Below are 25,502 nucleotides of genomic sequence, written 5' to 3'. Positions count from 1 at the left end.
GGTCAGTTGTGAGCTAGCAGGGCTTAGAAAACAAATGAAAACGTCCACAAAGGCACAAGCCACAGGTTGAACCCCGAACAGAATCCTCCACACACCCACTCCTGTCAGGATGTTGGCAATGACTGTGGCCTTCCACAGCAGGGAAGGGCACGCCGAGTACAGGCACCTTGTACATACTCTCTGATCTCAGCCACTTGTGGGATGAGACCATCAAGGCTCGAGGGACGAGAGGGCCTTTGACTAGCATGGGCTCTTCCTGTATTCTGTCAGGAGCCACGGGCTCTGAGTGAAACGGAAGGCACAGTGAAGGCATGTATAGATACAAACCAGGAGCCACCACAGCAGAGAGGGGATGTGTTATAATACTTCCTTCCTCTTTCTCCTCCTCCTCCTCCTCCTCTCCTTCCTCCTCCTTCTCTTCCTCCTCCTCCTCCTCCTCCTCCTCCTCCTCCTCCTCCTCCTTACTTGATCACTACTGTTGGGCAGCTCTCTGGTAGGATACCTTCAAGAACGGTTTGAGGACTTCCCCCATCAAGGTCACCCCAACACTTCATCTGCTTATCACCAGAACTCTGGGAATTGCCACATTGGCTCGGAGGTCAGTGCACACCAAGGACGGGAGTGATGGTGCTACTGCTGGTTTCAAGAACCCTCACAGTCAGAGGTGGAGAAAGGCCCCACATGTTAACTGTACTCCTGGGCCACGCTCAGTGACAAAGATGCAAGGCAGAGACTGGGGTCTCATCTACAAAGGAGGTCCAGTCAGAGCTGAGAGAAACTGAAGCCCAGGCTACTGTGAAAGAGGGGAGGTACAGAGAGAACTGGACTTGGCCTGTGTTGCCTGGCATGGATGAGGTTGAGTGCAGATCTGCATAGTTCTGGGGTGGCTGTCATATGTATTGCACTGAAGGCTCAAACAGAAATGTATTCTGTGGCTCTGGAGGCCAGGCATGCAAATCTACATATATCTCAGCCTTGTTCTTCCAGAAGAATCTAGGGGAGGCTGAAGACTCTCCTGCCTTCTGAGGTGCTGAGAGTCGTGGACAATTTCCACGTTCTTGAACAGTAGATGTGACATCCACTGAGTCGACATCACCTGGCCTTTATTTCTGGGCATCTGTGTCTAGACTTCCTTCACCAGGACAGTGACGATAATGATCACCCTTCCTCTCACAGGACTTCATTTAACTTGGTCACACCTGCAAAGCACTTGTGTCCCAGAATACTTAGTTTTCCTGCATGCTGTTCTTTTCCTCTTTAACGATTTGTTTTACTTTCTTTGTATAGATATAAGCGTCCTTGAGTGTATGCCTGCATAACACATGTGTGCAGGTACCACCAGAGGCTAGAAGAGGGTGTTGGATGTCAGATCCCTTGGAACTAGGGTTAAAGATGGTTATGAGCTGCCCGAATCTCAGTCCTCTGTAAGAACAGCCAGTGCTCTTAGCCAGCAAGATATCTTTCCTGTTTTCTACCCTACCCCACCCCCCCAACCTTAGAATGAAATGACTCCAGGACAGGGTACTGCTGTTTGGTTACACCATCAGGGAGAAGCTATGTTTGGATAATAGACAAGGATCTACCCTGTTACAGGAAGGCTAGAATGCTCTATGTTAAGGTTGCTACAGCCTCGGAATCAGAGTGAGCTATCGCCGCTGGTTCTCACTGCTGGCTTTGGAAAGACTCATGTGGGGGAGAGGGTTCTGCATGATGGGGGTGGGGTGAGGGAGATCTGCTAACATGCGCTGCTCATCCCCCCTCTTGGCTCGCTTTCTGTTGTCTCTTGAGCATCTCTAAACTGGAGGAACTCATACTGAGATGTGGTTTTCTGAGTGATGGCTGAGACCAGCAGCTGAGATATCTTGTCACTCTGGGCAGTTAGTCCTGCTGGGAAATGGAGTGTCATTGGGACCTAGAGCTCCTGTGTCATGTTTCTATTGCGTTTGTTCCCAGCTACGCTTCCACAAGAGCTTGACTCCAGTTTGGAGCAACTTCGTGGCCTTGTGAGCACTCCACAGTGCCAGCCTCTCAGGAGTCCTATAGCCTGGTATTTCTGATAGCAACTGCAACAGGAGTCCAGGGGAACTGCCTTCTCCCCACTACACTGACTTCCCCAAGTGAGTTTCTTCCTCATTTGCCAGAGCATTCTGGTATGCACAAGACTCTCTGCAGACCAATCCTCTGCCAGTGGTTCTAGAAGATGCTTGTTGGGTGGCCCTGTGCTGTGGACACCCTCATCTCTTCAGATCCTATTCTACCCCAGGCTTGGGACCTGATTCCTACCTTCCTCTTCTACTGGGTTCTTCAGGGTATCCTCCCTATCACATGTTAGTCTGTAGCTTTTTTCCCCCTTCCAGTCATTACCTGTGGCCATTGTTCTGAGAATCCAGTAGGGCTGACATTGCCTTTGGCAGTGGGACAAGCAAGCTCCTGCCTATATTAGTGTAGTCTGTGCATCTATTATTTATCATGTTGCCTCTACTAGGAGCAGGATTCCAGAAGGACCTGGGATCTTACGGTAAACAGGTGGAGTTTCAGTATCAAATACTATGTCCGTCCTCCCGTGGGACAGCTGGACTACCACTACCATCCATAATCACCATGGCTACAGCAACGGCTGGAGAAACCCTGCAGGCAGCCTCAGAAGGCTTCTGTGAATCCTAGAGACACCTGCCCTTTGAAAGAGGAGAAATTGAGGCTCGGGAGGACTGCCCTGGTGTGCCAGAGAAAACAAAAATGCTGGACACAGACCCAAGCACATAGGCTAGTGGATCACCACTACATTGTAAAAAGAAGCAGAGAATGCTAGAGTCAGCGGTCCTTTGATGGTAAGGACAGAGAGGAGAACAGCAAGCTTTCTTCAGAAGGTGGTCCATCCGTCATGTGTCCCAGAAGATGGCAGAGGAGAGCCCAGTGTTTGTTTGTCTAGGTTATATCCTAGAGTCATTGTGACTGGGAAGACTGCGTCTGGTGTCATGGGTTTACTTTTCATCTGGCCTCTGCTGCGTGATCACTTGCTCAGTGGGACCCTTATCTCCAGCTTCACCAAGTGAGCATTGAGTTTTCCTCCTGGGGTGGGAGGCCCTCCTATGTAGACTAGACGCTTAACCCCGCTCAGCTCAGCCAGCCCTGCTGCCTCCCACCAACAGCTCAAGACTCAACTCTGAGGACACCCAGGACCACAGGCCTAGCGCACTCCTGGTGCCTCAGCCCCTCCCAACATGGCCGCTAACATGTGGTTGTGAGGCCTTGGCCAGCACTAAGAGTTCTATTCTATGATGTAGGGCAGAGCCTGTGCTCTATGCAGCTTAAATCCCCCTACACTCCTGCCTGGGTCCTTTGCACAAAGGAATCCCGTATTTGCCAGAACATTCATGGTTCCTATTATAACCCCATGCTCATTTTGCTCATTTGCCCTTCTTGGCTGTTCCCTGGCTCCCTTCCTTCTGCCACCAACTCAACATTTCCAATCATCTCGACAAACACACTGGGAGGAGGGAGGCATATCAGGATCACAGAATGACAGAGTTTGCCACTGGGAGAACAGCATAGCCCCACTCCCCGACTTACTAGAGAGTGAGGAAGCAGTCTTGCCCACTCCCCTCACCCCCAAGCATGACATGAAATTGTTTGTATCCACTGACATTCCTGCGGGAAGTAGGAGGCAGATGTATTCACTTGCCAACTGTATGTTTTTGCCAAGACACGGGGCATCAGAACACTTAATGAGAGTGTCTCCCCAGGTAGTTGTGCAGGTCAGACACTCACTGTACCATGGTATGGGAGGTTATAGATGCCAAAAGATTGTGGGAAGTGTCCTAGTGAAATATTGGCCACCAGGCTGGCCCATTCATATCAAAACATGTGCAGCCAAACAAGCAGGACCACGGTCCATTCAGACTGATTGGACAGGCAAGAAGTCCCTTCCCATAGCATTGCTACCACCAACTGGGAGGATTTGTCAAGGACCAGGTGCCTGGTTAGTTCCAAAGCTCCACTGGCTTGGGAACTGGGGTGGGTCAAGGACAAGAGACACACAGAGCTGAGTCAAAGTAAGAATGTTCCGGAAATCATGGAGTCTAGTTCTAGTGCTCAGCAGCTAGGAGGTCACTTGAGTAGCTGGGTGCCCGATTCTCCTTCCCACCCTGTACCACTCACTGCTGAACCCCAGATGAAGTGCAGCGGGAGCTTTGAAGTCTGATACTTAAGCTCTTGTCTTGGATCTCTGCAGCCAAGCTTGGAGGGCATGACTCAGCCAATGGAGCCTGATCATACAGGGATCAGATGCATAGAGGCCCCTCCTCCTGAAGCTATGCGTTCCCCCGAGCTCCTGGGGTACTCCCTCGTCAGGCCCCTTGGCAGTGTGTCCTGTCACTCCTGCAGGACAGTAATTAAGGCCAAAATGGAGCATCTACTCATGCTGATATTGATTAGCTCAGAGTCAATACCCAGACAGAAGCATGTTTTGCAAACTCTGCAATGTCACCGATAAAGCCAAGGCTGGCCTGTCGAGCAGGGAGGATCTCAAGGAGGATCGAGGTGGCCAAAAATTCTGCCACCTGAGTGTCTAGGAAGCATGCTGAGAAGCACCGTAGGGGAGATTTCCTTCCCTCTTCCTGCCTTGAGAGCCCCACATGCTAAGGGAACAGACAACACCTGTGTCTGTACAATGAATGGGTGGTGTCCTCGAGGTTCTGACCCAGATGACATCGCTCCTACAAGAAGTAAGAGAGGTGAAAACCTGAGTCCCTGTGAGATCCACGTGAGTACCCTGATGAAGGGTAGAGATGCTTTCCACCACCCCAATAGAGAGAGCTAGGAGTCCACCCTCAGGATATAGGGCCAGCACAGTCCTGTCAGAGGCTCAAGCTGTGATAACCAGAAAGGGCAGGGGAATGAGGAACAAGCCTTTAAATAGCATAGGGATTATAAGGGGAGTCTAATGACCAACACTCCCCTAAAGGAATCATCAGATGTACATTTATTCATACACATAGCCTTGCATGTACACAGACACATGCATCCATACATGTGTACTCTCTCACACCCATTCACATGCTAACAGCTGTGCACACACACTTTATATATACATGCCTGCATACACACACAGGCTCGCACTCGGCCACACACTTGCAAACACAGGACAGAGGTCTACCTCTAGAACATAAAATCTTCTCAATCCAGTAGTAATGGGCATGCCTGGCTTATCATACCACCGTTCTCCCTACTGTGAGGGCAGTGCATCCTGAGTTTCCTGGCTGAGCATCTTCCTAAGTTTCTGTAATTGAGAAATAAGAGAGACAGCCAGGAACAGAGCATGAGGATAGACAAGCTGACTCCAGCAAGATCTGAGCCTTTCAAAGAGGGCCCCCAAAATTCAAGGATGTTGGTGGGGGGTTCCTTGTATTAGCAAGGAAAGTGAGGGGCCAGATATGAGGGAAAGGGGAAGAACCCTGTGGTTTTCCCTGGAACTTCTTCTGTAGGTGATATGAGTCTCACCATGTTGTGAGTTGTGGAATGACAAACTGGTGACACCTTGCAGACATGCCAGGACTTCCCAACCTTGGTTCAGAGCCGAGGTTGAACCATGGGCCCTGAGCACTCTGGCCCGCATAGCAATTAATCGTGCCCGCTGACAACTTCCCCAAAGGACTTTCAAGAATTACAGGGTGATTACAGGGGAAAGAAAGTAATCAGAGATATCAGGTGAAAATCCATTAGTCCAATGAAAACTTCCATTCCCAAAAGAGCCAACCCAGTGGTACCACTGAATTGGATCACTCAGAAGAATGGTGCACATGTTCTGGTGGCGCAGAGAGATACCTGAAATATCATACCATACAAGGATGAGCAACTATGGAGTAGCTGTGAGAGGGAAGGAAGCACCATCTTCCCAGCTCTGCAAGAAAATCAGCTGTTCTATACCCAGCTAAAATACCACACTCTGCAGCCCAGGCCTGGGGAAATGTCTGACACTCGCAGTTTCTTCAATCTTACGGTACTCTTTGTTCCATGATAAATTCAAGTAGAGTTCATGACACCTAAACAATCAACAGCCACTTCTTCAGGGTGATAAAAATTATTTCCATTTTCTTCTCTACACCCTATTTTTTTTCTTCTGTCTCAATATTCAACATTGGATGCCCATTGTTAAGATAATTAAAGTAGACACTATTGCAGCAGGGAGCAAATGTGCATGAAGCAGGACAATTTCCCATAAGTTGTCTTCCCCAGTCAGGATGAACATCCAGGAACCCAAACCAAGAAGGTTTTAGCAAGAGTTTTTAGTCAACTGTGCATGTTGGCTGATCTTAAGAAATACCAGATGATAGTGATAGCTGTTTCCTGACCTTGCCTCACTGATGCTACCTCTCGACCTTAGTTTTAGTATCCTCTCCACTTGATCAAAGAGTGAAGTCAGACCTGAGAAAGTGAAGGGATTATTTCAAAGACATGGAGCTCTAAGTACAAGACTTGGGATCAGTATGCAAGTGGTCTTCCTCATAGGCTTTCATCAGATATAGCATGGGTCATGGAGGGAGGCACACTCTTATCTCCCTTGTAGATCTGAGACTAGGTCAGGCAGCTGAGCTAACGATGCTCTGACTGCTGGGTGGATCCAGCACCAAGATGGCACGGGAGACTAGGTATAGGATGCAAGCAGTGTCCTGTCTGTCTAGGTTGGGAGGTGCCTGAAGTTTGCACAGGTCTCAGAGACCAAGGTATTGCCAAGAGCAACCCATCTGCTGGTGAATGAGTTAGGTGCAGATTTGCTGGCATCTGGGAGGTTCCTCTGCCAAAGAGCACCCTTCAGACACTGGTGTCTCCGAGGCATCTCTGTTACGGGTTAAGATAGCAGGGTGGACCACAAACCCCATTAACCAAAGTGAAGGGCACTCCAGGTCCAAAGCTACTCAGCTAACCCTGGCAGGTAGACGTGAACACTAAGGAGTTGGAGATGCCCATCAGGGAACAGAAGGCCATGCTCCACATGGTCCTAAAGGGCGCCAGGACTCAGGACCTACTTCTCATAGGTTGTTGCTTCTGATGCTTGGGAGCCTGGCAAACGGAGGACAGTTTTCCCATCTCCTGTGCTACTGGAACGTCAAAGGGATGATTTAACCGGCATGTTCTGCCCCTCCAGGCTGACGTGTCTCTGGAACAGAGGCCCTTCGCCAGTGTTTTCTGATAAATACCTATGTGCAATGGTCCCCCCGGCCTCCTAATTTATGGGTAATGAGCAATGACAGTTTGACTTAACAAAGCTTAAGATTTTCTTTCAAAGAGATAAGTTAGAACCACCAGTCCCGGCCTTTGGAAACGGTGTTTCCTTGCCTTATTTATTATCCCCGAGTGGAGTCGCCAGGGGCACATAAAGCCAGCTGCAGAGAAGTCCTGGTTCATAATGGTCTCCATGATGGAAAATCACCCTCATACAACTGGGGAGGCGCTTCATGGCCATTGGGGCCATGACAAAATGCCTGGACCCAGAGTTTTTACATTAACCGATGAAACAGCAGAATCGCCAGCGCAGTACAAATGGCTCCTAAATCCTCCCAATGCTGCTGAGTACTTAACCCGAGCCTCCATCTAACTGGGCCATACTGGTTGCCCTCATAGCCCCATCCACAGACACCCTCCTATCACTGAGCTGTGTGGCCTCATCTCGGGACTGCTGCATCATGGGGCTGACAGGGTACAGAGCTTCCCTTGAGCATGAGGTCACGCACACAGGCTTCAGTCTCTGAGAAGCAGACTGATGAGGGTGCAGAGGTCAAGTGCCCCCGAACCTGCCTGACTCTGCCTTTTAAGGGGTCTGTATTTGAAGGGTCCCTCCATCAAGCACCTTTTGTTAAAAGAACATTCCACATCCTCTGTGTAAACCAAATCATAATAACCTCTTCAGAGGAAAACTGCCCTAAATAAAGGAGCTGTAACTAACACTGCACTTATTTTCCATAAAAGCCACTATTAAGGATGGCAGACCCACAAATGCACGCAGTGATTAGAGGCCAATTACAAGATTATGGGTGGGCAGAGCTGGGGCAGAGCATGCTAGCAGCCCAGAGCAGTCATGTGGGTGAGATTCAACCAACCTAAGAAGCTGTGGATGACACAGCAATCCCAGGGTCCACACCTCCTGCCTCTCACCATGGCTCACCCCTCCCAGCGTTATAGGATGAGCTTCCCCAGGTCTGGGAGAGCCAAAATGGGCAAGCTGCTTATAAGCTGAGATCATCGGCGGCCTGGCCTGGGGACACGTGGAGGGGCTAACTAACTAATCAGAGGGTGCCTGGCTTTCGAATGTGTGAGATGTTGGATCAGCAGCAGCTCAGCTTTGTGACAGCTTTCAAGGTGACCAGCAGGCTCTCTGGGCGTATAAAACAGGAGATCTGGAAGAGGAAGCATCCAGCAGATAGCCTGCCTGCCATACTGGCTCCATGCCAGAGGCACCACGAGACTCGTCTCTGAGCCATATAAGACATCTTGTTTAGAGATATTGCAATCCTTCTGAGAAGAAAGACAAAGTAAAGAGCGTACACACCTATTCGGAAACCCAAAGGCAGGGTAAAATCTGCCTGTGAGCTCCCTGGGCGCAATGAATGGTTCACTGGGTACGTAATTGCACCCCAATGATGAAGGCACATGGGTCAGGGACAGCAGGTTTATGGGGAGAGTGGGTCTCTGCCCCTGCCACAGAGGCAGGATACGGAGATTGATTGACAGACAGATGTAGAAGTGAGGTTCTACTTTTTGAAGTCCAGAGCTATGGAGGCTTCAGAGGAAAGGAGTGCTGGGAGGTGGGGCACACCAGCCCCCTGTGTGGATCCCCGTGTTTCCCCACAGATGGAAGTCCACATGCTGATCTAGCCCACAGCTGCATCTTCCCTCCTAAGAATCTGGAGATGCGGTGACAGCGTAGTCCAGGAGATATTAGCCTATGTCAGGCACCTTGCAAACAACACATATTTTCCATGGAGGCTCAGAGGGTGGAGGCCGATGTTATGGCATCACCAGATTTGCCTTGTGATAAGGCTCTGTTTCCTGGTTCATCAGTAAAAGTCTCTGGGGATTTTCTCTCATGAGGACGCAGAATCTATGATCTAATTTCTGGGTCAAAGACCCTACTTTCTGACCACATCACGTGGAGAGGGGTTACGATTTAGATCTTCGCATTGGGGGGAGCACATATTAAGACCAGGGCCTGCCTGTTGGGTGACTTGGTTTTCCATTTTCATCTCCACAGACAAAGTGAATCAGCAGCAGGTGGCCAGCCCGAGAACTCAGCCTCACCCTCTGCACTGGGGCTTGCTCTACTAAAGACCGCAGCATGTACAGGTGACAGTCTACAGGCTCCTCGGCAGTGGGAAGCCAATGGCTCTTGTCAGGAGTCAGAACGGAGGAGGAATTGAATTAAGCGGGCAGCAGTTATAATGCAGTGTGGAGCACCGGGGAGCATCAATATTCAAGCAGAGCCCACAAGATAAATAAACATCAACGGGAGAGAGCAGGCGCAGAAGCGGGAGGAGCGCTGACGTGGAAGACTCCAGACACCCAGTATGCAATTCCCGTGTCAGAACCCATAAGGCTGCAAATACATCAAGCTCACAGTTACACTATTTCAGGAAATGTAATTCTATTAGAACTTTTCCAATCTTTCCTCTCTTCTTCCCAGCTTATCTCCCAGTGCTGGCTGTGGCCCCCTCCTATTACAGCACGCACCAGCTCCCAGGTAGCTGGACAAGACAGGTGGATGATCATGCAATTAGACAGTGGTGACTGGGCTGGGCGGATGTGGCACTGGCTCTTAGCAGATGTCCTCTATGACACCAGGTGCCCTTGCCATCAATGGGCATGCAGCAGCAGGAGGGCCAGCAGTTGTCCCTCTCCTGCATGGTAGGGACACCCTACAAACAGCTTCCCTGGTAACCTACACAACTTTGTCACCTAGGATCCAGGTTCCAGTAGGTGGACTACACAAGGAGAACCTTCAGTTGACTGCTGGGTTGGTGGCTCCTAAGCTTGTCCTACTTCCTTTCATGAAGACCCCAGCCATTAGTCATTTGGTGGCGGGGCAGGCCAGGGCCAGGCCAGTTGAAGAAGCCTCCATCTTAAGGGGGCCTGTGGAGCATCTTCCATGTAGTTTTTCTGCAGTATGAGCAGCCCCTGTTCAGGTTCTTACCAAGGCGGCAAAGGACCCATCCTGTTGCTCTCCTCAAGGTTGGCACAGTTTTAGGGCTGAGGAGCTAAGCCTTGTGATGCTGTAATGGTGGCCTATGACAAAGCCCAGAGCCCATCACATCACACTAAGAGGAAATACACAAACAATGCTTTTAGCAAGTGCAACAATAAGCTCCAAGTAACTGATGTCGCTAGTGTAAGGGGACATGGGCTGGGCAGGGACACCTCTTGTGATTTCTACTCTCTTCTCCTATAAACTCAAAAACTTCCCTACAGAAAGCCTTTAGTTAAAACAAAATGCGCTGGTCCCACCCAGACACAAGGGAACACAACAGGTGGCTTAAAATTTGTCTTTTAGCTAAAGTTCAGCATCTTCCTCTGGCAGGGAAGATGGGGCCCAGGAGTTCACGACACAGCTGCGCTTCCCATAGGAGAAAGAAAGAAGCCCTCACAGGGCCAAGCTCCTTTCTAGACTGAAATACCCCCAGACAGGCACACTGTGGCCTCAGTCACTCTGGTCCCCACATCGGCTCCTATGAACACACAGAAAAGCAGAGGCCTTTTCAAGGTAGGTTACACAGCAATGCCCTGTGGTACCTACCCCTTGTTCTCATGAACTGGACATAGGAGGTGGAAGGGGAAGGATCTTGCCACCCCCACATTGCCAACCCCACCCCGGATGTTTATAGAGGCAGGAAGAGAAAAAAGGAAACAGAAATGAGTTTGTTAGCATTCCATGGGAGGGGGGACCACAAATACACATGGTAATCTGAGTGATGGCAGCCTCCGCTTGCTACTGATTAAACAGTACAAGATGATTAGCTAATTAGACATAACATAATCAGAGATGAGGCCCCCATCTCCTCTATTCCACCTCAAAAAAAAAAAAAAGTGTTTTGGAATGTTACGCAAAATCATCGTCTCAAGAAAAATGCTGGAACTTTCCAACGAGTGACACCGGATCTGTCAGGATTCCAGTGGCAGAGAGGTGAAACTTAGGAGCTGTCAAATACCACAGAGGGTAAGGACCAGAGATGAACAGAGCCTGAGTGTGGAACCCAGGCACAGGGGCTGTAGAGAAAGCAAGGCCATCCCTCTCCACTCAGAGTCAGGTGGCGTGCACTCCACAGAATAGGGACATTGGCTGTAAAGCCAAAGCTTGGTGCTTTAGACATGAAGATTTCTCTTTACCAAAGTGTCTTGTTAGGAAAAAGGCCAGGCCAGCCACCCGTCAAGTTAGGGTACAGGCAGTGGACTCTAACGTAGAAAGGAAAGGGCCTCTTGCAATACAGCTAGCAAAGAACCAGAAGCCAGCAATGGACAAGGGACAGGAAGACAGTCTGTGGCGGCAGCAATTTAACTCTTCAATAGGGCACCAGACGATTTTCCGTGTTAGCACTAAACATAGTGAAATTTAATAGAGAGAGCCACGTCATCACCACCAGGAAATTCCATGTGCTTCCAAGAGGGTGGCTAAAATTATAGACTGAGGATGGCAAGTGTTGGAAAGAACTTAGAGCAAATGGCATGCCCAAGGCTGTAGACTGGCACGTTCAACAGTGCACCTGCTTTGAGAAACCCTTGGCAGTATTGATAAATCACTGACTCAGCCCACCACTTCCAGGTACTCCTACAGGAAGAGATGCACACGTGGTTACCACAAAAGACACACGTTTGTGTTTACTGCAGTTTGGCTCACGATGAGGACTTAGAATTCAGAATAACCTACATAGAGTAGACAAACAGAACAGTGTCGTCACAGGACAAAACTGTGCACTGGAAAAGACTTGGAAATGCTGCCACGCCAGGTGTGAATGGTTCTCACGGATGGATGACACATGGTGACACCAGAGGCAGAGGGCTCTGCTCGAGTTCAGCTGTGGAGTCCAGGAAAGCAGAGACGGGACAGCAGAGACTGTTAAGAAGGTCAGGGTTCAACATCATAGCACATACACACGCAGGCCTATTGCATGTCTCAGCAATATTATTTTTACAGGATAAGCACTTAATTTGGATCTCTAGTTTTATGTGGTAGCACAGTCTTTTTTTAAAAACTGTCTCGCCTGGTGTGGTGGCGCACGCCTTTAATCCCAGCACTCGGGAGGCAGAGGCAGGCGAATTTCTGAGTTCGAGGCCAGCCTGGTCTACAAAGTGAGTTCCAGGACAGCCAGGGCTACACAGAGAAACCCTGTCTCGAAAAACCAAAACCAAAACAAAACAAAACAAAACCCTAAAAGCAAACCAAAACAAAACCTGTCGCAACAGGTGTATTTGTGAGCCTGCGAAATGGTGATGCTGCCCCACAAAGACCTTCTGAGGATGTGAGAATGCAGTTCTGAAGAAGCGGTGTCCTCCCAGGTAAAACCTTCCACCATGCTGGAAAGCTTGCTAAGATCAGGATGATCTAAAAGGAGATGAACCGTTCTGTTCTCCAGGGAAGCACCCCATACTCAGGAAGCCAACAACTCAGAAGCTTTAGGAACTCCCTAAAACAGATCAGATTCACGATCTCTAGCTCATTCCTCAAGCACTATAAAAGCAAAAAAGACTACTAAGAGATGTTCCTAGACAAGCCAAGTTTCCTGGAAGAAAACCTCCAAAACCCATCTAGCTGACAGAATGTTGTATCATGAGCTACATTCTTCCAGATTCTCTGAGCTATTACCTATGTTGGGGTGAGGTGTGGGGATACAGCCGTTTTGATTTCAGCTTCTGTAAGTAATCCCTCACCCATAATGCTGTAAGTGACCCAGTAAACTCTGGTTCACCAAGTTGGACTTCAACCGTACCTTGTCTCAAGTTTTCCAAATCTGGGTGAGTAGATGTTCATTCATGATTCCCCAGCAACTGTATCATACAAGAGGGAAAGCAGGTCACAGGGGATGGTATGCTTGGGGACATAACAATATGTTAGTCACTGATATCTCCGCACCACTCAGAGGAGACCCGGTTGTCCCTCAAATACTCCTAAATCCCCAGATGATCAAAAATCTCTACATTAAAAAGTGTAATGTTGGCAGGAAGATCTATGTACATCCACGGCTAAGCTTTCAATCACTCATGGATTACTTATAATATCTAACACAAAGTAAACACCACATAACTAGTTGTTATAATGTCTAGGGGATAACGACGTGGAAGTCGCCAGTGCACGTTCAGTACAGATGTATTTAAAAAGAACACCTTAACCCTGTGTTATCTTACATGCACAGGAATGGGGGTCTGGGAGATAGGCTGACCCTCCTTCATCCTGATGCTCAGGTAGGTAGACCATGAACACTGCAGGTGTCTTGATCAGGATTCCCCACTCCAGCTATGATGTCAGCTACACAGCTGCCTACCCTGAGCTAAACAGTCCAGCATAGGATTGCATGCTAAAGGGCCGGAGAGCATTACATCACGAGAAGATGCCTCTAGAGAAAGAGGAGGTGCTTACGGACTTTTTGATTTGTCACGGTCCATCCAGGGATGATAGACACATCTGGTGTTCCTCACAGCAATCTGTTCCCACCCCCACAAAGATCATAGAATTAACACCAGAATTGGGCCCTAAATGTGTTCAGGGACAAGTTCCGCTCAAGGTCTTGGCGTCACTTTCAACGCCTCTGGAGTGCTCCACAGAGATTCTTGGTATGGTGGAGTCCTAGAGGAGTGGAGTGACAAAGGTCATTCTCCCTCAGTTGCTCAGAAGACAACACTAGAGCCAGCATTTGAGGCCACTGCTGAAAGAACGCTTAATCCCAAGGAGAGCTAGAATCCAGGCACACAAAGCCAGGTCCATCTCAGAGGTGACTGGAAGCACCCGGGCGTGCTTACATCAATTGCAGGAAAGAAGAGACAGGCACGCTTCCATCCTTCACTCAGCCATATCACATGATCAAAGTGATTGGAATATCAAAATGAAAGGCTGCCTGACTTTCATCTGCTCTTCAGCAAATGGTTTAATTTGGTCTGAAACCTCAGCTGCCATCAAAGGCAGCAATGGGGTTCAAAGAAGGGTCATGCTGAGCCTTGAGCCAGCCAGGGGTCTGGGAGGGAGATGGCGATGAGGTCACCTGTGGTAGGCAGGTCACGGCCATCAGTTACCTGCACAGCGAGTTCCTGCACATAGACCTGTGGGACACCCCATCCTAGGAATAACACTAATCTCACAGCATGGCCCAGGGCACAGTGGGGATGTAAGCCTCCTCCTCCAGGAAGACATCCTGTCTTGCCACCTTTTCACTTATCCTATAATCTGGGAAATGGGTGTATTAATGAGGATAGAACCCGCGAGGTGAGTGATCTAGAATCCTCCCCTAGACTCAGCTTCCAGTAGGCCTGTAGGGTAGAGCTGAAGTCCTGCCATGAAACGATTCCCTAAGATCCCTGGATCCTGAGACCTAGTGTCCACAGCAAAATGTTCCACCGGCCCAAAGCTGATGATATTCTATGACACTGGGGACAGTGAATTTGCATAGGTAGGTGGAGGAAGTGGTGCATAGTCCTTGTGAAGCAAGGCACCTGTCTCATCTTGAAGGTACTGCTCCCAGCACAGGTTCTCAGGCTTGCCCTGGATGGACGAACTGCCCAGTGTTGCCAAGTTGGCTGGATGCACTGCCTGCAGATGTAACCTGTTCCTTAGGAGACCTGGTATGGGTGTCACCTCCTCCAGGAAGCTCTCCACCGGTGCTTCCGTCTCGGTCTGTTCTTTCCACATCACGGCACATGTCACAGTGTAGACTCTTATTTCCTGAACCTCTCACGTTCTCTGACACCCCACTCTTTGCTTTCTGTACCCCAATGTTTCAGGCCTGGGCCAGCTCAGATGTTTCTATGGAAGAACAAACATTCCATCTGCCCTTATTCCCCAACTCTGTGTGTTGAGCCAACTCTACCTTGTATGAACCTCCATTTCCCAGTTTGTAATGTAGAGCCCTTCAACATGCCAGCAGGGCTTTCCTGGGTGGAATTTCTAAAACTGTGAAAATGGGTCATGCAAGACCTCCTGTGAGCTGGAGGGAACTGGGAGTCAGGTTGCGTCCACACTGGCTATGGCTAGAATTTAACTGTATAAAGAGCCCTGTTGCCCAGGTAGGGTGTAGCTGGGATCTGGGGTTTCTGGACATCACCCACATTTATATCCCATTCTGAGAGTCAGGAGCTGCAGAGCTGGACACCGTGCAAGCCACCTGCCCAGGCTGACACGGCTGTGGACATGAACACAATAGGAACCAGGGGGACGCAAACCTGCCACTTCAGGTTGGCTTTCCTGTTTCCATCCTTCTCACAGAGCGTCAAGCACCATCAAACACAGCATTGGCAGATCGCCTTCACCCCAGTGAGGAGTGGCTTGCAGCTCTGTGGCATCTTGCCGGCCTCTTGTACCCTTCTCCAGGAAGTGTCAGAGTGTCCCCCACTGATGGCCATAATCAGAGCATGCAGGCTGTCACCACATGCTGGGCCCATCAGCTCCTGGGTTTCCTGGAGAGAATTTCCTCAAAGACTTTTCAAAGCTATGTCTTCCTGTACATGCTGATTATTCTCACACACTGATTAAACCATGAAGACGGAGCAGCAGTATTGGCAGTGTGTCCTGAGCACATCAAACATCAAGGACGGGCAAGCTTCACCGCAACACCGGAACAGCAGGAACCCCACATTCCCCGCTGGGGCCCTGCAGGTTCATTGGCCTTGCTTCTGGCCAAGCTGCTTTAGAATCCAACTCCAATCGGGTATCACAGAGATCTTAGGTGGATGGGACAACACCCATAGAGCCATGTCAGACCCAGGAGACGGGCTTTATGCAGGGGACGATGCTGAGTGAAGGAGACAGTTCCTTCAGGTGGGGTGGAAGACAAGGCTACACAGAGAGAAGAGATGCAGAGGATGCAGTGTGTTGTGAAACTTGACAGAAACAAAGTAAGAGAGAACCTAACCTGAGAGGGATGAGGGATGGAGCTCCCAAGCCAACCTCCATCTCAATTATTTCACAGACTTTGGTGTAAAAGATCACACTTCCTGGTAAACCAAATTCCTATTTGTTACTTTATTTCAATTTTTTTTTTTTTTTTTTTTTTTCTTTTTTTTTTTTTTTTTTTTTTTTGAGACTAGATCTTTTGTAGTCAGGACTGGCCATAAGTCCCTAAGTCCCCAAACCCCCAAGCCTCTCTTCTCAGTGCTAGAGTCACAGGAATAGGCCACTATACATTGGCTTGTTATAATTATTGCTGAGGGACCTATTCTTGAAAATACCACGAACAGGATTTTTTTTTTAAAGCTGTGTCTATGCATGTTCACACAGAGGTGACGCCTTCAGGTGTCACTCCTTAGGAGCCCTCCACTCTCTTTTTTGAGAAAAAGTCTCTCAGTGAGACCTGGAACCTGTCTAGTAGGCTAGACTGGGTTCCCAGGAAGTGCCAGAGTTGCCTTCATCCTTCCTTTCTTAATCCTTCTTCTTCTTCTCCTCCTCCTCCTCACCAACTTCCTGCCTAACTGGTCCAGCAACACCCTCGTATGCACACTTCATGGAGTACAGAGAGAGAACTCCCTGCCTTGTTTCTGATGTGAAGCACAACACCCAGTCTCCCTCCACCCAGCATGGCACGGGGAGCGGGTGTTTGAGAGATGGCCCTGCCATGTTGAAGGTTTCCTCCTTTCTTGGGATGTCTGGCATCTTCATTGTAAAAGTTACAAGGTTCCATTAAAAAGCTCTCTCTGCATGCATTGACACCGCCGTGTACGAGCGTGTGACAGTGGCTGGTTGTTACGTCTTGAGTCAACCGTGCATTCCTGAGAGGGATCCCATGGGGACACGGTACCTGATCCTTCTCACTGAATGTGGTTTCTTATGGCATGAAGCGCCTTTGTGTTCCAATGTCCAAGGCCTACAATTTTTCTTGAAATGTCTTTGCTGATTCTTCGACTGTCCGGATGATACCTGAATCACAGATGTGGGGGTTAGTACTGTCAGCCTCCGGGTACACCCATGCGAGATTATCTAGCTTGGGTTATCCTCTGGCCATGCCTGAGACAAATCTCTTGATTATGTTAATCAAAATGGGAAGACCCATTCTGAAGGTGGGAGCATCTTTCATTGATAAAACAGATAGTAGGAAGGATAAAAAGAAATTCTTTTTTGTTTTGGTTTGTTTTGCTTTTTTAAAATCTGCTTGTTGACAGTTGCTGCTGTTGCTGCCACCACTGCCAGCCACTGCTCCTGGCCCCTTTTGATGACATCAGAACCTGCTTTCTTGGTCTTCCGATGTTGACTGAAGACTGGTGGCTCTCCATGATTCTCCAGGCTTCCAGCTGCTGACTGGGACTTCTGAGGTGCCTTGCCTTGTGGACTGAGCAGTTACAGGGCTCTCTTCAGCCTCTTCGGTATGAAGACAGCCACCATTGGACTCCCCAGACCACAGTGTGTAAGCCAAGTCTAATGAAGACCATTGAATACATCTTTGTTTTATTGGTTTGGTTCTTTTTCAGAACTCTGGCTGAGACAGAGTGAAGTAGAAGGTAGTTTCAATATGCTGATATTCCCAAGGGTTTGAGGACAGTTGGTTCCAGTTCTCTGAAGCTTTCATTAATTCACCAGAGAAATCTTGGTCTGGGAATTTCTTACTAGGGGGCTCTGTGCTCATCAGTTATGATTCTTCATGTCATACCACGACTCGACTACTACTTCTTGAGTCGCTGTTGGTTGCTTATGCCTTTCTATGGATGTCCGCGTCCTTCTCCCTGAAGTCATCTTACACATTTGCAGACAGTCATCTGCAGTGTTCTCTTTAACCCTCTTGATCTCTGTATGTGGTAGACCCATCTGCTGTTCCCATGTGATGGTCTGAGCCTTCTGCCTCTCCTCTCTCTCCCCCTCTCCGAATTCTATCTACTTACCAGATTCAGGCCATCCCACTCCAATCACTGTCAAATTCTCTGCTTTCCCTCTCACCTTTCCTGCTTTCTCGCTTCTGCTTAAGTTGGATGTTACCTGCTCTTCTTTTCCTAGCATGGGCAGAAGGCTACTTCTGTTTGGATAGTTGAACTACAGATGTGCTTATATACAAAATAATAATGGCTGTATGTACCAGTCAACTTGCAAACCTGAACATTTTCACATGTGGCTCACCCAACTTAGTGTGAGCCAACTGCAGACGCTCACAAGGGCAGATCTAAGGCTTCAGGAAGACAGAGATGCCAAGACACAAAAGGGGTGCCAGGCTGCAGGAAGGCTTCACACACAGCTTTCAAGTGCTTCTCTGCCCACAACTCAGACACCAGGGAACCAGCCTGCAGCTGCACAGTTGAATTAAGAGCTTACACATTTCCTACATGCCACATCTTGAAACTGCCCCTCAGCATTCACGCTGAAAGCTTAACCCCAATACAGTATTTTGAGCCATAGAAATTTGTCATGAAAACGGCATTCTCACCAACAGATCTATGCCAGCAGGCAAGGATCGTGAAGAGAGGGTTTGGCCTATGTGAGAACATGGAGGGCCTTGACTGACACTGCACAGGCAACACTGGACTTGGCCTTCCCAGCCTCTGAAACAGAGAGAAAATCATTTCTGTTCTTTATAAATTGCCCAGTTAGAGGGATGTTGTTTGAGTAGCAGAGTGGACTAATAGAAACAATAATGGGAAATTATCTTTTCCTTGAAAAGGAAACCCTGCTGCCCACTGTGTCCTCTGATGCCCTGAATTGCTCTCAGGGTGCATCAAGGGACACTGCTGGCATGTGACCACCTGCCAACAGAGAGATCACAAAGTCCCCCAAGATGACAGCCCAGCAGAATGCTTTCCTCCATTGCAACCCCAAAGAACCCAGCACCCATAGGTCCTTTACACTTGGCTCTGCCCGACCCAGTGCTGTCTTCTTTCATCCCAACGCTTTGGCTGCATTGTGAGGTGAGGCAGGGGACTGACTCCTTACATTTACATTGAAGCATGTCGGATCCTCGCTCCTGCCAGGACCTTCAGCTTGCTTGTTAAGCTGCAAGGCTGGCTGGTAGGCCAGCCAGATTCACACAGCTACTCCTCAAGTAGCCCCTCCCCTTTCCTCACACCACCTAGTCATTTTATTAAAATAAGGTTTTAACCAGCTTCCAGCACCAGTGTCTGAAGTGCTACATCTCTGCCATACTCCTGGAGCTACTGGGATAAAGACATCAATGCTGAGTCCCCTCATAAAGATGAGGGTCCCAAGAAGGAATTGGTCCGGCACCATCAGGCCCGCTGAAAGCCCTGGGTCTCTCTGTCCCCAGATAACATGACCTAGGGAATCGCAGATCAGGAACTGCATACCCTATGTCTGGATTCTCTAGCCTCATCCTCTGGAGAATGGACCCTCATGGCCCACCGGCTAGCTGTCCTCACTGGGGGTTAACGAAGAGTGTGCTCTGTAGAACTGTGACAGCAGCAGGTAAGTGCTTCTGGAAACCACCAACTCCGGCATGGCTCAGCACACACAGCAGGCTCACTTTCCTGGCCAGTTCCATAGCAAGGCCATGAGAGAGCAGTGGATCTCTCACTGGGGAGATCTTCTGGTCCATAGAGGGGCACTGTGGGATGCTCAAAATCCCAACCCATCCTGAGGCAGGACAGAGAGACAAAAAAGATTCTAGGGACATGGGGAAGAAAAGGGAGCCCCTCACCCTAGAGTCTGAAGTTTCTCGGCAACTAAGAATCCAGACTTTCAATACAACTAATATTTGCTGTGAAGGTTGCCAGGATAGAGAGAATTTTCCTTTTTATTTTTCTTTCCAATATATCTTTAATAAAGTATAGCAATAATATTTCTAGAGTTGTTCATATATATATTCTTTCATATATATGTATATACATTATATATATATATATATATATTTATATATATATATAAAATATAGATACACACACTCATAAATAAGTCAAATGAGCCATGTTAAGCGTGAGCTTGTATGAACCTGAACACGGCCTTACTCTTTTTCTCGGATTAGTCTTCTGAGACAGTCAGAAAAAAGACAAACCCTGCTTAGTGTAAAAGCACCGTTATTTCCTGTAATCCTTGTGATCTAGGGTGTTATCAGCTAGTTGTCCAATGAACCAAAGAAATCTTCCCTATGGCCCCATTTAGACTCCTTAGCCACCTTCTGTGGTGTCACTTCATTTGTCTGCATGGCTACTGAAGAGACAATTGGGCATCTGTCTGTCACTTTCTTGTGGCACCCATACCCACAGTTGTATGTCTTACCCTTCCTTACTACTGTACTGCTGTTCTTCTAAACTCTCTAAATCCGAGTCAAGTCTCTGCTTAATGAGCTCCAGCTCCACTTCCTGTCACATCCGGAAACTCTCCTCTGCAGCAATCACTCCTCCTGAGTGGAGGCCTCTGAGCTGAGCTCTTTGGAACAGTATGGGGGGGGGGGCGGCAGTGTGGAGCTGCCTCTCCAGTCCTACCCCCACTCCCACTTTGCCCTGGGGAGCCTCTGGGGAAAGACATAGTTAGATGACACAGGGATCCTGTTCTCGAACATCTTATCAGGAAAGGAGACTGCCTGCCTGTCCCTTGTTATGTGGTTGCCAGGCAACTACATCAGGAGTCACCATGTTGAAAATTAAGCATGCTTATCCCCGCACTTGCTCAGCAGTCCAGCAGCCTGCCTCTATTAGTACACAGAGAGGCAACAATTTCCTAGCAGCCCAAGCTGCTTTTTGGAGACATGGGCTAAGGCCCTCTCCATTCTGAGGCTTCCTTTCCTTTATCTATCTCAGGGCTCCCTGAAGCCAGGGCAGGGCCTTCTGCATTGGGCATACCCAGGAGAGCCTGAGTCCTAAGCAGGAGCCTTGAGGAGGACCCGCTTAACTATGCACGCCTATCAGACAGCCACTAGGTTGCTATGCCATGTTGCTATGCCATGTTTCTCAGACTCAGAACAATAAGATCTGAAAGGACCCAAGGAACACTGTGCCTAAATGACCCTCTCTATTTTGGCACTCAACTGTAATGAAGCATATAGGCTATCCACGCAGCGTCCATCAAATCCTGTACCCACACCTGAAGCTGGGCATGCCTCTGGACTACGCTTCTGTAGAGATGCCTCCTTGATGGTCCTGCTGCAAGTTGGTATTCAGGGAACTGAGGCCCTCCTTATGGCATCCCCCCATGCCGATGCCACCCAGGGCTTTCTCAGAGCTGACCAGGGTCTGATGCAGAGTGGCCGAACCTCCACGTAGATCAGGCTGATCTTCAGGCATGATGACTGTGCTTGGGAAAGGTGGAGCGGAGCAAACACTTCCTAAGCGTCTCTCAGTTTCCAGGAGTTTACAGCACAGCCTGTATCAGGTATGGCTGGAGGCTTTGAGAACAGCTTGGAGAAAACCTCAGAGTTGTCAAATGAAAGTCCCATCATGGAGATGATGCTGAGGTCTCAAGCAAGGCCCTTCCACAACCTGTCCTGTGGCTGGGACCCTGCAGGCATCTGACTGACCATTGCTGAAGCTGATTGCTGAGCCTAGCTGATCTTGTTATCCAAGGAAAATGCTGCTCTCCAGCTGGACCACCAAGAATCTTTGTCTCTGACCTTCTGCAGGCTGGTCCACAGCCATGGGCTCAGTGTGTGGTCTCTGGAGCATGGCATCTTTCACCAGCATCACAACTTCAAGTCTCACGCACAACTTCACCTGGCTAGCCATTGTGGATGGCCAGACTTCTTATTCCCTGAGGCTATGAGAGACACACTGCTGTGTCCAATTTCCAGTTACACTCATCCCTGAAGCTCTGGAAGCCTGTATGCATGCCTGTATTCCGTTTCTTGCCTGGTTTCTTGTGGCTATAAGCTTTGCATTCACGGCACGACTCTGTTGCGCGTTTAAGGAACCCGTGGGCTCTATCTTCTCACATTCATGAGATATTTTATTTTAATTTTCTTTAAATTTTTTTAATTGCATTTATTTATTTTTGTGGGGTACGGATGTGCAGGTACCGTGAGATAGGTGTAGAGGTCAGAGGACAACCTGTAGCAGGATTTCTCTCCGTCTACATCTGGGTCCTGAGGATTAAACTCGGGCTGTCAGTCTTAGCAGTGTGTGCCTGCTGCTGTCATATCTCTGGCCTTTTCTCTTAAAAGTTCTTTTTTTTTTTTAAAGTTGTATTCATGCATTTATTTGTGTGTGTGTGTGTGTGTGTGTGTGTGTGTGTGTGTGAGAGAGAGAGAGAGAGAGAGAGAGAGAGAGAGAGAGAGGGAGAGAGAGAGGGAGAGAGAGAGAGAGATGCTATGGTATGCTATGGTATGCTATGGTATACTCTGGTATGCTCTGGTATGCTATGGTATGGAATGCTATGGTATGCTATGGTATGGAATGCTATGGTATGCTATGGTATGCTCTGGTGTGCTCTGGTGTGCTATGATGTGCTATGGTATGGTATGGTATGGTATGGTATGGTATGGTATGGTATGGTATGGTATGCTATGCTATGCTATGCTATGCTATGCTATGTGTATGGAGGTCAGAGGACAAGGTAAGAAGCTGGTTCTCTCCTTGTACCTCATGAGTCCTGTGGATCAGACTCTGGTGGTCAGGCTTAGCGAAGACAAGCACCTCTAACCCTCAGTCATTTCACAAGTGAAATCCTGCCTTTCTCAATGGGATACTTGCAGACAAAGGAGTTTGTGTCTGGGTAAAGTCTAATTTCTTTCCTTTTCTTTTATTGCTACTGTTTTGATGGCCACACTTAGGACCAGTTGCTCAAAGCCAAGACCCATGGGGATTTACTGATCTTCTGAGGGTTAGAGTCTCCGCTCTTCACACTTACCCTGCTGTCTGTACAGGAGGGGGTGAGGTAGGCTCTGATGTTACTCTTCAGCAGAGGGATATCTAGTTGCCCTAGTGACATGTGTGGAAAAGACCTCTCAGAGGGGTCTCTGGCAGCCTAGTGGGAGATCAGACAACTGTAACTGAGGATGGATTCTGCATTCTTAACCCCCTTGGAGGCAATTCTAAGAGTGGGGGTCACTTGCTTCCTCATCTTTTCTGGATGAACTCCCCAAGATAAAGGGCCCCATCCAAAGCTGCCCTCATCACATGGGCCAGTACTGCAAACATATCCCCTTTCCCTATTCTCTACCAGAGTCCCCTATGGCCATATTGATACATGGAAGTCTTATGTGTTACTGAGAGAAAGGCGATGGTCCCCAGATTGGTGTCACGGAACACTGGGTGCCTTGTACTGCTCTCGAGGCTTGAGACAGACTGCTGTCGTCCCCATCTGTTCGGGAAGACGTGGGCTTGTGCTCATGAACTTTGGGTGGTAAAGATGGAAACTTGGGCCAGAACCTTGGATCCGCTTTGCCTCCCAGCCCATGCTACTATTCCTACCAGGAAGTGCAGACTGTCACGTTCACCTAGGCAGCTCCCAGAGAGGTGACGGTCATCAACATCACCCAGCAAGGCCTTGAGAGCCCCCTTAGGGGAATGACATGGAGGCACATACAGAAGAGCTAGCAGGAGACATCTGTGGGGCACCTGTCTGCACTTGAGGGAATGCTCCTCATGCAGGGACTGCTTGCATCCCCACCCCAGCCTGTCCGCCTGCAAAGCCCTCAGAGGAGTCCCCTCAGCTCTAGATGGGACATCCATGGATACCGTTCTTCAGTAAACTCCAGTGCCCCGAGCATTTCTCTTCCAAGGGCAAACAAGGATCTGGCCTTCCCCTTCCCCTTCCCCTGCCCACTGTCACCACACAGCCATGCTTTATTCGGATTTATTTCCAAAGGAATTTCATGAGAACTCAGCATAAAAGAAGGAGACAAAGCCTCTATGCTTTGACCGGACGGAGAGTGTGCACAGTTTTCTGCGGAGAGCCCAGCAAGGTTCTCAGTCCAGGGCAGTACCATGAAGGGGTCATGCGGGGTAGCCCGGAGCATCAGTCCACACAGCAAGGTTCTCAGTCCAGGGCAGNATGAAGGGGTCATGCGGGGTAGCCCGGAGCATCAGTCCACACAGCAAGGTTCTCAGTCCAGGGCAGTACCATGAAGGGGTCATGCGGGGTAGCCCAGAGCATCAGTCCACACAGCAAGGTTCTCAGTCCAGGGCAGTACCATGAAGGGGTCATGCGGGGTAGCCCAGAGCATCATCAGTCCACACAGCCAGCGTTGCAGAGACTTGCTCTGCGCTCACAAAGCCGAGCTCCAAGGTTAGGTCTGCTTGTTGATATTTGTGTTAAAATGAGAAGCCCTGGAGCAGGCGACCGGATTGTTTTCAGGTCCCTTTTCTTGTGGCTTTTTGTAAAGTGGATTGGGTCTGTAAAACGGTGAATAAGGTCATGGTGCTGGAGACTGGTTTCTGCAAAACTGCCTCAGCTCAGACTCAAGGCCAGGGAAGAACACACTGTGAAGTCAGTCTCACCGGCAGCTCCGTCTTTCCACAGAGGGGAGCTTTCTAGTGATCTCTTCATCCCTCGGGACCCTGCTCAAATTCTCCTTCAGGAGAGAATTACCCGGGTGAGACACCCCGAGACTCACAGCATTGTGTTGGGGGGGAGGGGTTCTATGGATCAGGTGTTTTGAGACTTGATCTCCCTTATGCCTGTCTATACTTGATCTATCTCATTTGGATGAATAAATGACAGAATGAATGGATGGATGGATGAATAAGCAAGCAAATTTACCAATAGCTACAAAGTCAGCCAGCAAGAGAACCCATGACAACAGCAGGACCAGTGGGTGACCACTTTTGCTCCTGAATCCAGGGTCAGCATAGACCACTCCAGGCTAAACATCACTGGCGTTCAATGTCAGCTGGGCCACCACGGCCCAGACTGTCTCCAGCGGACACAATGGCACACAAGGAAACTTATTATGCACACAGAGCAAGAAAACAGCAAAAGCAAAAAAATTAAATTAGAGGGCAGCCTAGAAAATGCCCACTGTGCAGAAAACTCGAGCAAACTAATTTGTTTGGCCTCCCTTGAAAATGGTGAGTTTTTAATTTGGGTCTCTGGGACCAGGCTCCGAAGGCACCAGGAGGCTGTTGAGGGGGAGGGACAGGGATTTGGTTTCAGATGGGCAGATCCAGATTCAATTAGCACTCAGTCAAGACCCTGTCTCCCTGAGGCTGGTGGAATGAGCAAGAGAATGTGCTGTGGCTGCCAGTTCCACATCACCCCGGCATGGTCCCAGAAAACCAGTCTGCGTTCACCAAGAGGCTGCTACCACTCTGCCCACAGGGATCAAGATGCTGAGCCCTTGGAGACAAGGCTTCACAGAACCCAGTCCTTGGAACCCACTAGCTATGTATAAGGTCAGATATGACCCACCATAGGGTTCCTCTACCACTCTCTGCCCTGGTTAGCATGCTCG

General features: G+C 49.0%; 1 protein-coding gene across 2 annotated transcripts in view; it reads right to left on the bottom strand.

Moving 5' to 3' along the window:
* The window catches only part of Tafa5 (TAFA chemokine like family member 5), a 216,651-nt gene that overhangs the window by 52,306 nt on the left and 138,843 nt on the right, over positions 1 to 25,502 (bottom strand). The window lies entirely within an intron of this gene.

The sequence above is a fragment of the Mus pahari genome, chromosome 17, assembly GCF_900095145.1.
Source record: "Mus pahari chromosome 17, PAHARI_EIJ_v1.1, whole genome shotgun sequence".
Lineage (NCBI taxonomy): Eukaryota > Metazoa > Chordata > Mammalia > Rodentia > Muridae > Mus > Mus pahari.
This window is presented reverse-complemented; position numbering and strand designations above follow the sequence as displayed.